Source organism: Dioscorea cayenensis, chromosome 7 (assembly GCF_009730915.1).
Source record: "Dioscorea cayenensis subsp. rotundata cultivar TDr96_F1 chromosome 7, TDr96_F1_v2_PseudoChromosome.rev07_lg8_w22 25.fasta, whole genome shotgun sequence".
Lineage (NCBI taxonomy): Eukaryota > Viridiplantae > Streptophyta > Magnoliopsida > Dioscoreales > Dioscoreaceae > Dioscorea > Dioscorea cayenensis.
Genome location: NC_052477.1, coordinates 22,369,044 through 22,380,911, shown reverse-complemented (window position 1 = coordinate 22,380,911; position 11,868 = coordinate 22,369,044). Strand labels below are relative to the sequence as shown.

The following is an 11,868-nucleotide window of genomic DNA, read 5'->3' as shown; positions in this document are numbered from 1 at the left end:
ATTGATGAAATCTTGGAGTGAACAAACGTGAAGATACAAGTTATGCTCAAAGATATGTGAGTGTGTGGCAACCTCCATTATGCTCGAACGACCATGCAAATTGGAGGGGCACAAAGGCAGTCACACTCATGTGATCTGACTTGTGCAATACTAGCAAGATCTTTGTCAAATGTGACTTTATTGAAGGAGCAACGAGATCTACCGCATGGATGTGTGCCCATTCATGTGGCCTTGATGAAAAGAGTGGATTCGGGAGTATTTTGGCAAAGCACCGTAGTAGTTTACTGTAGTCAATTGATGAAGCAAAATTACTGTAGCAGTTACTGTTTACAGCTCGCAGAAATTCAATTCCTTGAAATTTACATGGGCTTGTGGAAATTCCACACGCTCATGTGGATGCCTGATTCCCGCCCTACTTAAGCCGCGTTTTCAGACATTTTGAGGGATCCTTTTTCCATCTTTTCCCCATCTTTGGAGACGCTCGTGGCTAGAGTTTCGAGAGGCTTTGGCTAGGTCTTTGGAGTGGGTCTATGACATTCGACACCGCATTCATTTGGAAGATAGTTATTGGGGAGCTTTCATCGGCAGTGATTCGGCGAGGTGTGCCCTAGGCTTGATGAGGGAACCCTTGGAGAAGATGAGGCAACTCCACAAGACCATCGATACGGATTACGAGGGGGTTGTACTTATGGATTGCATGCTTTTACATTTGATTTCATTATTGATTGTATCTTACTCCATGGAGAGCTAAACCCCTAGTGGGTGCTTGGACTTGTAAACCCTAGGATTATTTTGTTTTATTGATCTTTCATTATGTTTCTTTAATTGATGTTTTTAATTGAGTTCCAACTTTGAATGCTTGTTGAATTAATTTTTCTTTAGAGTGACACTAGGGTTGAGAATCTATCTTGGTAATCCTTGTGGATGAGTGACACATCACGAGGGTTAGACAAAGCTAGGTTGGAAAGGATCGAGAGGGTGAGTTGAGAGGTAGCGAAACGTTCTCTTTCCCTTCTAATGTGATTTATCCTACTTCCACATTCCAAGAGTTCTTTGCGGTCACAATTGAGTGAAGTGCTAAGAGACAAACTCCACCAGTGCTTAGTTGCGCCAGTAATAAAGTGAAGTGTTGAAGTAATACTTAGTGCCGGGGCTTAATTGTAACTAGGGGCCTTTCGCTTGGACCAAAGGGTTAGACCTATATTAGGGAATAGGGTTTATTACTTGGAGTCTCCAAATCTTCATGCAACCCCATACAGTGTGAGGCGTCGAGAGTATCCCTTTCCGCCGAGGCATAGCATGAGGGTTAGTTACGGTTAACCTTTTTAAGTTTGGGACCATGCATCTTAAGATTTCTATGACTCATTAGATATCAGTTAAGAGACATAATGATTGGTTTTGCACTTGAAACAATAGTAATTAGATGAGTAATGTCTGGGTACCCCATTTTCTATCGATTGCCTCTTCTATTATTTTATTGGTCTTTTTCTTATTTACTTTATTTCATTTGAGTTGATATTGTTCACACCACTCTTAAATCATCTTTACTATAGTTAAATAGCAATATTTGTGTTTCAGAGCACTATTCCCTATGGATATGACTACCCACTCACAGGGTACTTTATTACTTCGACAATCCGTACACTTGCGGTACACACACACACAAGGGGTGTGTCAAGGTTTTGGCGCTGTTGCCGGGGAGTAAGTGTTTTAGAAGCATTTTGCACTTTGCTATTTTAGCTATTCATCGCCTATTCTGTTTCACACTTTCGTATTATTCCATCCTTCTGATTTGTTTTTTCTTTCTTTGGTTGTAGCTCCAAGTTATGACCTGAGGAAACCCTTAGACATTGGTTGAAGGTGATCCAGACATTGGAAGGAGAATTCACTACCGAAGGGGATAAGAATCTGTGCATGAACAGTCAAATCATACTGAGATAGAAGGTGAAGGGTCTGATAATATAGTAGAACAGAATAAGCAGCAGAGGACACTATCAGATTATGTTGGACCCGCAGTTCTTGGCACACAGTTCAGTATTGTACGGCCAGTGATTACAGCTCAGAGTTTTGAGCTCAAGCTAGGCTTCATCCAGATGTTATAGCAGTCAGCACAGTTTAATGGTTTGGCTGATGAGGATCCAAACAATCACATTGAGAATTTCTTGGAAGTGTGCGACATGCCCAAGATTAATGGAGTAACGGATGATGCTATCAAGTTGAGGACCTTCCCATTTTCCTTGAAAGGGAGAGCAAAGCAATGCCTACATTCATTACCTAGAGCATCGATCACAACATGGGAGGAGATGTTAGAAGCTTTTCTTGCCCGATATTTCCATCTCATAAAATCCAGAAAGCTCAGGAATGAAAAATCTTCTTTTGTGCGAATGGAATTGTAGTCTCTTTTTGAGACATGGGATAGCTTCAAGGAGCTCCTGCGGAAATGTCCTCAACATGGGTTCCCTGAGTGGATGATCATTTAAACTTTTTATAGTGTATTCAACCCAGGCACAAAGCAGTTACTTGATCCTACTGTAGGAGGTACCTTAGGAAGCAAGATCCCCGATGAGGCCCGACATCTCATTGAAGAAATTGCTATGAACAGTTATCAGTGGAACACATGAGACAGAAAGAAGGTAGCCGGACTTCATGAGATCAATGCAGTCACATCATTGGTGGCCCAGGTTAAGTCATTGAACAAGAAGTTAGTCACTCTAAATTCTCCCAGTGTGGCGGCCGTGATGAGTTGCGCTTGGTGTGGGGGAGGACATGCGCCATCTGATTGCCCTATTTTGATTGGTGGTACTACTTCCATGGAACATGTTGACTTTGTAGGTAATGTAATGAGAGGTCAAGGAAATCTGTATAGCAATACCTACAAGCCGGGGTGGAAGAGCCACCCAAACCTTTCGTGGAGTAATCAAGGGAAACAAAAGACTATGGCACCACTGGGTTTTTAACCATAACAGCATGCCCAAATATAGAGAATCAAGTTTCATGGTTGGAAAACCGGATGACCGACTTAGAGAAGGCTTTGACCAAGTTCATTTCATCATCAGATACAAGATTTCAATCGGTTGAAGCCATACTTCGCAACCACACCGCTTCATTACACAACTTGGAGAACCAAGTGGGACAAATTGCGAAGTCACTCTCGGAAAGGCCTCAAGGAAGTTTGCCTATCAACATGAAGACCAATCCAAGGGAACATGTGAAGGCGTTGAGTTACCTGTGGTCATGGAGGTTGAGGAGAGAACCAAAGAAAGGAGGTGGCATCCCCACCTTACAAGCCAAGAATCCCTTACCCTTCTAGATTGAAGAACAACCAAAGTGATGAGCAATACAAGAAGTTTTTGGGTCTATTCAAGTAGTTGTACATTAACATCCATTTGTAAAGGCGTTGTCTCAAATGCCTCGCTATGCAAAGTTTCTCAAGGACCTCTTGACCAACAAGAGGAAATTAGAGGAGAGTGCATCTGTGATCTTAGAAGCCTCTTGTTCGGCGGTGTTGCAAAAGAATATGCCGAACAAGAAGAAGGACCCTAGAAGCTTTATCATTCCATGTAACATTGGTAATTTGGGGAAAGAAAAGGCATTAGCGGATTCAGGGGATAGGATCAACGTCATGTTTTATACATTCTTCCAAAGCTAGGCTTGGGCGAGCCTAGACCCACTTGGATGACACTTCAATTGGCCAATCGAACAGTTAGACATCCGAGGGGCATCATTTAAGACGTACTTGTGAAAGTTGACAAGGACATATTTCTTGTAGACTTTGTGGTGTTGGATGTTGATGAGAATGCCGAGGTTCCATTGATACTTGGGAGGTTATTCTTGCGCACTTCCGAGGCTCTAATGGACATGGACGGTGGGAAATTGACATTACGAGTTGGCGATGATAAGTTGACATACTGCCTCGCCAAAGACATGTGATATTCTCTTGAGTTTGATAATACATTATATTTTCTCTACACTATTGATGAGCTAATTAATGAATACATGCAGGAAATGATGTGTCCAGATTCGTTTGAGGGTTTGTTAGACCAAGAAGTGGAAAATGAAGAAGTCTTATTACTTGGTCTAGAGGACAAGGTGCAAGCTACCTCGGGGATCATGAAAAGGATGGTCCAAAAGATGAAACATGCAAGGAGAAGTCACAAGAAGTGCCCAAAGGCTAATGGGGATGTGCAAGTATGAAGTAAGGTTGACAAACCCTTGTGTGGTAACATGCTCGATAACTCTTCCTCTACCTTGAAAAATTATGTACATCATGCTTTCAAGTTGTAGGTAAGAGGGTGACTTTCATCTATGAGCCCCCGTGAGGTAAGGTCAGGTACGACAAGCTTAGTGATATTAAACAAGAATTTCTTGGAAGGCAACCCAAGTCTTTACTATTTTTCTAGGTTTTAGTTTAGAGTTTGCATGAATAAGAGCTTGAGTGTTGGTGTCTTGATCTTTTACATGCTATTGCTGTGTTTTACTCATGGATCATTAGTGTTTTCATGTGAATATCCCTGTGAGTGCCTCTGTGAAGATCCACAGGCCCATGTGGAATTTCCACAAGAGTGTGTGGAACACTTAGCCAAATTTTTTGGGTGGACAGTGAAGCCACATGGACGTGTGGTTGCCCCTGTAGGTCGGGCACATGGGCGTGGGAAATTTCCACATGCCCATGTGGATACATTTAGAAGCTATCCTGAGAGCACACAGGAACGTGTGTCTACCCTTGTGAGCTCTCTAATGGAGTTATATGGGCATGGGTAATTTTCACACGCCCGTATGAATGTACAGAATATCAACAGACGCGATTTTCTTTAAAACACACTTATGTCTCTTTGATTTATAACTCCCAAAACACTCAAATGTTGCTTCTGTTCACTCTCCCAACCTTAAACTGTCTATTTATAGAGATTTTAGGGTATCTTTATGCCGCTTTCAAGGTTTTTGAGTTTCATCTCGTCAGTAAGCCCTCTTTCTCTTTTTCTTCGCCAAGTCTTGATTTACTTTGCTTAAACTGGTGATTGTTACTTTAATTTCATGTCTAAATGGTTGATGCGAGCATTCAGAAAGAATTTAGAATGAATTTGTGATTTAGTTTTGGGATTTTTACATAGTATTGACGTTTGAGTTTATTTGAACAAATTCTTTTTCAATTCTTGCAGATATGGCACCCAGGACTAAGAAGACGGCCGTCAAGCATCCACAAGAGTCTTATCCCAAGCCGGAGTAGTTAGAATTTGTGATTCCCAAACACCAAGTTCGGTTTGAGCGTCTATCGAAGCTCAAGTTCGGGCAGTCACATTTCTCGGACTTGAGTGCACTCAGAGAGATCTAGAGAGGAAATGAGATGGCTGACGAGGTTGATGAGCTCTTCTCAGTCGGTAGCTGGGAAAGATTATTGTCTATACAAGAGCCAGCGATCCGTATGCTTACTTTCGAGGTGCTCTCTTCGTTCGAGTTCGATCGCTCGTATAGTTGTTTCTCGAGCATCAATACTATACAGTTCAGAGCATTTGGACATCACTACAACATGAGCATCTCCCAGTTCTCAGTCTGGCTTAGACTATATGATGATGCTTTCACTGATACAGAGGAGTATGCATAGTTACCGACAGATTATCTTGGTAGCTTGACACCTCAGCGCGCATACAGAGCACTGTGCGGACAGGGAAAGTAAGAGCCTGTAGTCTCTAAGGCGACATGCCCCTCCCGGCCGGCTTACGCTACATCCACGTTGTTCTTAGCTGATCAATGAATGGCCCACAGTGACAGTACATGGGTGTTGAGCCGAGAGTAGTTGTTGTACTTGTACTCGATGGTGCAGAGTGAGCAGATTCACATTGGGCACATTGTAGCATAGTAATTGAGTCATCAGGGGCACTATGTGAGAGTCAGCGTCCTCTTCTTAGTCCCCTGCATTATGAGACTTATCATGGGGATGGGTCTTCTGGACGCCATTCAATGGGCTGAGAAAATGATTGTATGATCTCCCCTTGGCATAGAGACCATGCGTTTGATGGGCATGGTGAGGAAATACAGACCAGGAGTCTACGTGATGATCATGCCCCCATAAGAGATAACCGATGGAGAGGGAGAGGCGGTAGAAGAGTCTCAGCCTGCATCTAGAGCACATAGAGATAGAGGCATCCCTGCAGCACAAGAGCCACCTCCAGTGTGCATCTTCTCCCTAACTCGAGCCCATGATCATTTTGAGAGGCTCGAGAGCGCTGTGGGGGTATTATAAGCAGATCTTGATATCCCATCTTGATACGGCACAGACTGCGAACCATACAAAGGTGATGGCCCATCTTGATATCCTATAACAGCTACTTGAGAGGGATGTGACCTCACCGTTCATTATGAGACCTAGAGCTCAACTGACTCCACTAGCATCCCCAGCACCAGTATCATCAGCAGCAGCAACTGAGCCAACAGAGTCCTACACCGACGCTTGATACGTCTTTACTTTTCATTGTCTTTATGTTTTCTGTATTTTATTTCTGCATTATTTTGGACTTGTACTACTCAGAAAGGACTTCCTTCTAAGTTTATATTTTATTTTCCGTTGTTTCAAGTTGTATTTTATTTGGTATCTTTATATACTCGAGTTATTTTGTTTTTGTTGAGCTTCACTAAACCCACTTGTATATATGTGCAGATGGTCTTATGAGTCTGAAAATTGAGAAATAGTTATCGATACGGTCACGTTGCTATTCACATGGCTGTGTGTGTGCTCCACAACCCATTGGAACGCAACTCTCAATGAATTTAGCTCCATCAAACATACCATTAGGAGTTCAGGGGAGTATTGTTTCAATTGCCCATCTCCACACATGTTTTTGATGGTTATACTTTTTATTGTGCTTGCATTCATACATTAAGAGTGAGTGAGTGTGTGTGGTGGGTGGGGGGGGTTACATTACACTTGTTCTATACTTATGCTTCATTGTTCATGCTCATGCAGACAATGGTGGTTTACCTTAGTTGCAATGTTCGTATTCTTGAGTTTAGGAGAATTTTTAACATTGAATTTTCTCATGCTATAGTTTTACATAAATTCTTAGGAATTTTTGCCTGATTGACACTTGTTGCACTACTCACTCAATAAACACTGTGGAAACTCAAGTTTGACGTTTAAGGGATTGTTTTAGTTTGTTTCTTGTTTTAATTTCTTTGAAAAAAATTTATATATAGATATGTTTGTTTGATTGTGCATTGGAGATGGAAAGCGCTACCACCTATGAAGTATGAAGCTACTCTCATAAGTCGGATACTAGTTATGCCCTAATGAGAGAAAGAGCTATTTCATGTGATGAGTGAAAACTACTACCCCGATAGAAACAACTACCACCTTGAAAGTGTGAAAGCCATCTTAGCGGCAGCTTAGGAAAGGTCTACCTTAGAGGATGTGTAAAGCTACTACCTTCTCTTTCATTTTTGACCATAAATAAGTCTCTTGCACTTAGAGCTTTGAGGAGTATATGTTAGGTAGACTTGAGTGAGCTTACACACACTTACACAATTTTGGAATGTTGTCCTTTTTTGATTCGAGTTTTTAGCTAGAGCATTGATTTTTTTTGTTATTCGGTGTTGAAATTTTTACTTACTTGTAGAATGGTTCCCTTGTATGCTTTTAGTGAACCTAAAGCCAAGCACTTTCAATTTTCCTTCTTAGATGCTTTAATGTTTTATTTTTGCTTGAGGACAAGCAAAATCATAAGTGTGGGGAAGTTTGATAAGTGCTTGTGTATTAGTAATACGAAATATTCTTTTATTATATTGAGTATTACTTTTCTCTGATTTTATCACTTATGTATGTGTATTTGTGTTCTTTTGCGCATTTAGGGTTGTGGAGATAAGTGTGGAAGAAAGATACCAAAAGTAAATCGTTGATGCCTATTGTTGATGAAATCTTGGAGTGAGCAAACGCAAACACACAAGTTGTGCTCAAAGACATGTGAGTGTGTGCCACCCTCCATTATGCTTGAGCGAACATGCAAATTGGAGAGGCACAAAGGCAGTCACACTCATGTGTTCTGACTTGTGCAATACTAGGAAGTCTTCATCAAATGTGACTTTATTGAAGACACAGCATGATCTACCACATGGATGTGTGCCCATTTATGTGGCTGATAAGTGCTTGTGCGATATGAATGCGAAGCGTTCATTCCTTATGTTGAGCATTACTTTTCTCAGGTTTTTACATTAATATGTGTGTTTGATAAGTGCTTGTGCGATATGAATGCGAAGCGTTCATTCCTTATGTTAAGCATTACTTTTCTCAGGTTTTTACATTAATATGTGTGTTTTTATGTTACTTTTATGCAGGTAGGGCTGTGAGGCCGAGTATGAAGGAAATAGGCCAATGTGGGTCATAATGCACCTATTTTGGAGGAGATCTTGCTAAGGTTCAAACGCGAAGACATAGGTCAGGTGTGAGATGCTAGAGTGTGTGCCAACCTCCTCGTATTCGAGTGAGCATATTCATTTGGAGGGGCACAAAGGCAGTCACACTCGAGCATTCTGACTTATGCATATAAGAACAAGAGATCCACCAACATGTACATCATTGAAGAAGCAAGTGATTCACGACGTAAACGTGTGCCCGTTTGCATTACCCCAATGAAAGTATGGAATTCGGGAGTATTTTCGGCAGAGCACCGTAGCAGGGTATTGTAGCAAAATACTGTAGGAAGTACTATAGCAACACTGTCCACAGCCAGCTGAGAAATCAGAGAAACAGAGAATCCACACGGGCGTGTTGAAATTATCCACGCCCGTGTTGAAATTCCACAGGGGCGTGTGACATCATACACGCCCGTGTAGTCGCCCGATTCCAGCCCTATTTGAAGCCGATTTCAGCCCCGATTTCAGTATTCTTTTCTCTATCTTTTCCCCAACTTGGGAGAGGGCTTCGGCTAGGGTTTCGAGGGGTATTGGCCAAGGTTTTGGAGAGGTTCTACGGCTCCGACATCGTGATTCCATTAGGAAGAAGGTTGGTAGGGAGCTTCGATCGAGGCGTATCCTATACCGGACGAAGGAATCCTTGGACGACGAGTAGAGGACTTTCCACAAGACCATCAACACGACCATCGAGGGGGTTTCTTTATGGATTTATTGCTTTTATATTCGATTTCTTTGATTATACTTAGCTCCATGGAGAGCTAAACCCCTAGTGGGTACTTGGGTGATTGTGAATCCTAGGATGTATTCGTTTCATTGAACTTCTTTATTAGGCTTTCAATAAATTGATATTTATTGTGAGTTCCAACCTTGAATGCTTGATTGTATGAACATTTCCCCTAGAGTGACACGAGGGTTGAGAGTTCTTGTTGGTAACCTTGTGAGTGAGTGACACACCACGAGCGTTAGACAAAACTAGGTTGGAGAGGGTTGAGAGGGTGAGTCGAGAGGTACAGGAGCGTCGCATTTCCCCTCCGACGTGATAGATTCTACCTCCGTTCCTTGAGTTCTTTGCGGCCATAATAGAGTGAATGGTCTAAGGGATGAACCTCCGCTGGGGACTAGTTACGCGTGCAACGGAGTGAAGCGTTGAGGGGATCTTAGTATCTTGGACTTAATTGTGGCTAGGGACCTTCCGCCTGGACCAAAGATTTAGGTCTATAATTAGGAAGCGATTTATCACTTGGAATCCCTAGAGCTCATTGCAACTTTATTCGAGTGCGAGGTTGAGAGGTTATTGAATCTCTCCTCCGGGACATGAATAGAGTTAGGCATAGTTGACCTTAGATTTGGGACTATGTATGTAGGGATTTCCACGACTCACTATTGCATTGATTAGGAAGCAAAATAGAGAGTTCTTGCACTTGAAACGATTTTCCTAGGCGAAGCATCATCTGAGTACCCCATCTTTACCGATTGACTTGCCTCCTCCTTACTTTTGCTCTCTTACTTGTTGCTTTTAATTGTTGAGAATTGAATCATTATCACACTTATCATTGTTGATACTCCGCATAGCTAAGAATCGAATTAAGTGTCTTTACTCCCTACTCCCTGTGGATTCGACCCCGCTCACCCGGGATTATTACTTCGACAAACCCGTGCACTTGCGAGATATACGCAAGGTGATCTTGTCAAATTTTTGGCGCCGTTGCTGGGGAGTTAGGCGTTTAGAGATACTTTGCACTTTGTTTTCTTAGCTATTTCACTACACATTCTATTCTATATCTTCTTATTTTATCATCGTTCGATTTTTCTTTTTCTTTACTTTTTGGTGCGAGCTCCGAGGTTATGACCCGAGGAATCCATCAATATTGATTGAAGGAGACCACGAGCTTGAACGTACACTTGAAGGAAAGGGAAAAGAACACATGCACAAACGCATAATCCAGGTGATTTGGAAGTAGAAGGATCGACAACATGGCTGAACAAAATAAGCAACAACGGACACTATCGATTATGCGGACCTTCGGGTGTTGGGGACACAATCGAGTATTGTGCGTCCCCAATCATTTCAAGAATTTTTGAGCTAAAGCGGCATTCATCCATATCTTTGCCGTGATCGCACAATTCAACGGTTTTGGCCGATGAGGACCCAAAGCAGATCACATAGAGAGCTTCCTCGAGGTGTGTGACATCTCGAAGATAAATGGTGTGACGGATGATGCCATCAAATTGAGAACCTTCCCATTTTTCCTTAAAGGGGAAAAACAAAGCGATGGCTACACTCATTACCTAGGACATCAATCACTACATGGGAGGAGATGGTAGAAGCTTTTTCTAGCTCGTTATTTCCCTCCCGGGAAAAATCAGCAAAAGCTTAGGAATGAGATCTCATCCTTTATCGCGGTTGGAATTGGAGTCTCTATTTGAGACATGGGAAAGGTTCAAGGAACTCCTGCATGAAGTGTCCACAACACGGATTCCCGAAGTGGATGATTGTTCAAACCTTCTACAATGGTTTGAACCCGAGTACAAAGGCAACTCTTGGATCTGCGTGAGGGAGGTACCTTAGGTAGCAAGACCCCAGCGAGAGCTCGTCAATTGATTGAGGAAATGGGGTTAAATAGCTACCGAGTGGAATCCTAGGGAAAAAAGAAAAAGGTGGCGGTCTCCATGAAATTGATGCGGTAACTTCATTGGCGGCCCAAGTAGAGAGTTTGAGTTAGAAGCTAGATCTTATAGCTTCGAATAGAGTTACGGCCATGACAAATTGTACCGGTTGTGGTGGAGGACATGCTCCTTCCAATTGCCCAATCGTCATAGGTGATGTTTCTTCAGTTGAGAATGTTGACTTTGTAGGTAATGGAATGAGACCTCAAGGGAATCCATACGAGCAACACCCTACAATTCGAGGTTGGAAGAATCATCCCAACTTTTCATGGAGTAATCAAGGACCACGGAAGACCATGGGGCCATCGGGGTTCCAACAACAACAACAAGCCCCTCAAGTGGAAAAACAGAATTTCGGGGCTTGGAAACCCGAATAGACGGATTTGGAGAAAGCACTTGGCTAGATTTATTCAATCGACAAATACAAGGTTTGAATCGATCGAGGCTACACTTCACAATCACACCGCCTCCTTGCACAACCTTGAAAAATCAAGTGGGGCAAATTCGAAATCTCTTTCCGAAAGGCCACATGGAAGTTTACCAAGCAACACGGAAACCAACCCGAGAGAACATGTGAAGGCGATCGCTTTGAGAAGCGGTCGTGAGGTTGAAGGGAGGCTTCCGAGTGTGAAGCCGAAAAAACACACACCCGAGGTCGTAGAGGTTGAGAAGGGATCAAACAAAGAGAAAGAGGTGGCACCCCCACCTTTCAAGCCAAGAATCCCTTATCCCTCTAGATTAAAGAATGACCAAGGGGATGAATAGCATAAGAAGTTCCTGAGTTTGTTCAAGCAACTC

At 42.5% G+C, this 11,868-nt stretch overlaps 2 non-coding genes across 2 annotated transcripts; both read right to left on the bottom strand.

Moving 5' to 3' along the window:
• Positions 1–2,351: 2,351 nt before the first annotated feature.
• On the bottom strand, positions 2,352–2,458 carry LOC120266292. The gene has a single exon (XR_005538133.1). It is a non-coding gene; the product is annotated as a small nucleolar RNA R71 (small nucleolar RNA).
• An 8,315-nt stretch (positions 2,459–10,773) lies between these two features.
• LOC120266201 lies at positions 10,774–10,882 on the bottom strand. Its single transcript, XR_005538043.1, has one exon. It is a non-coding gene; the product is annotated as a small nucleolar RNA R71 (small nucleolar RNA).
• Positions 10,883–11,868: the final 986 nt, after the last annotated feature.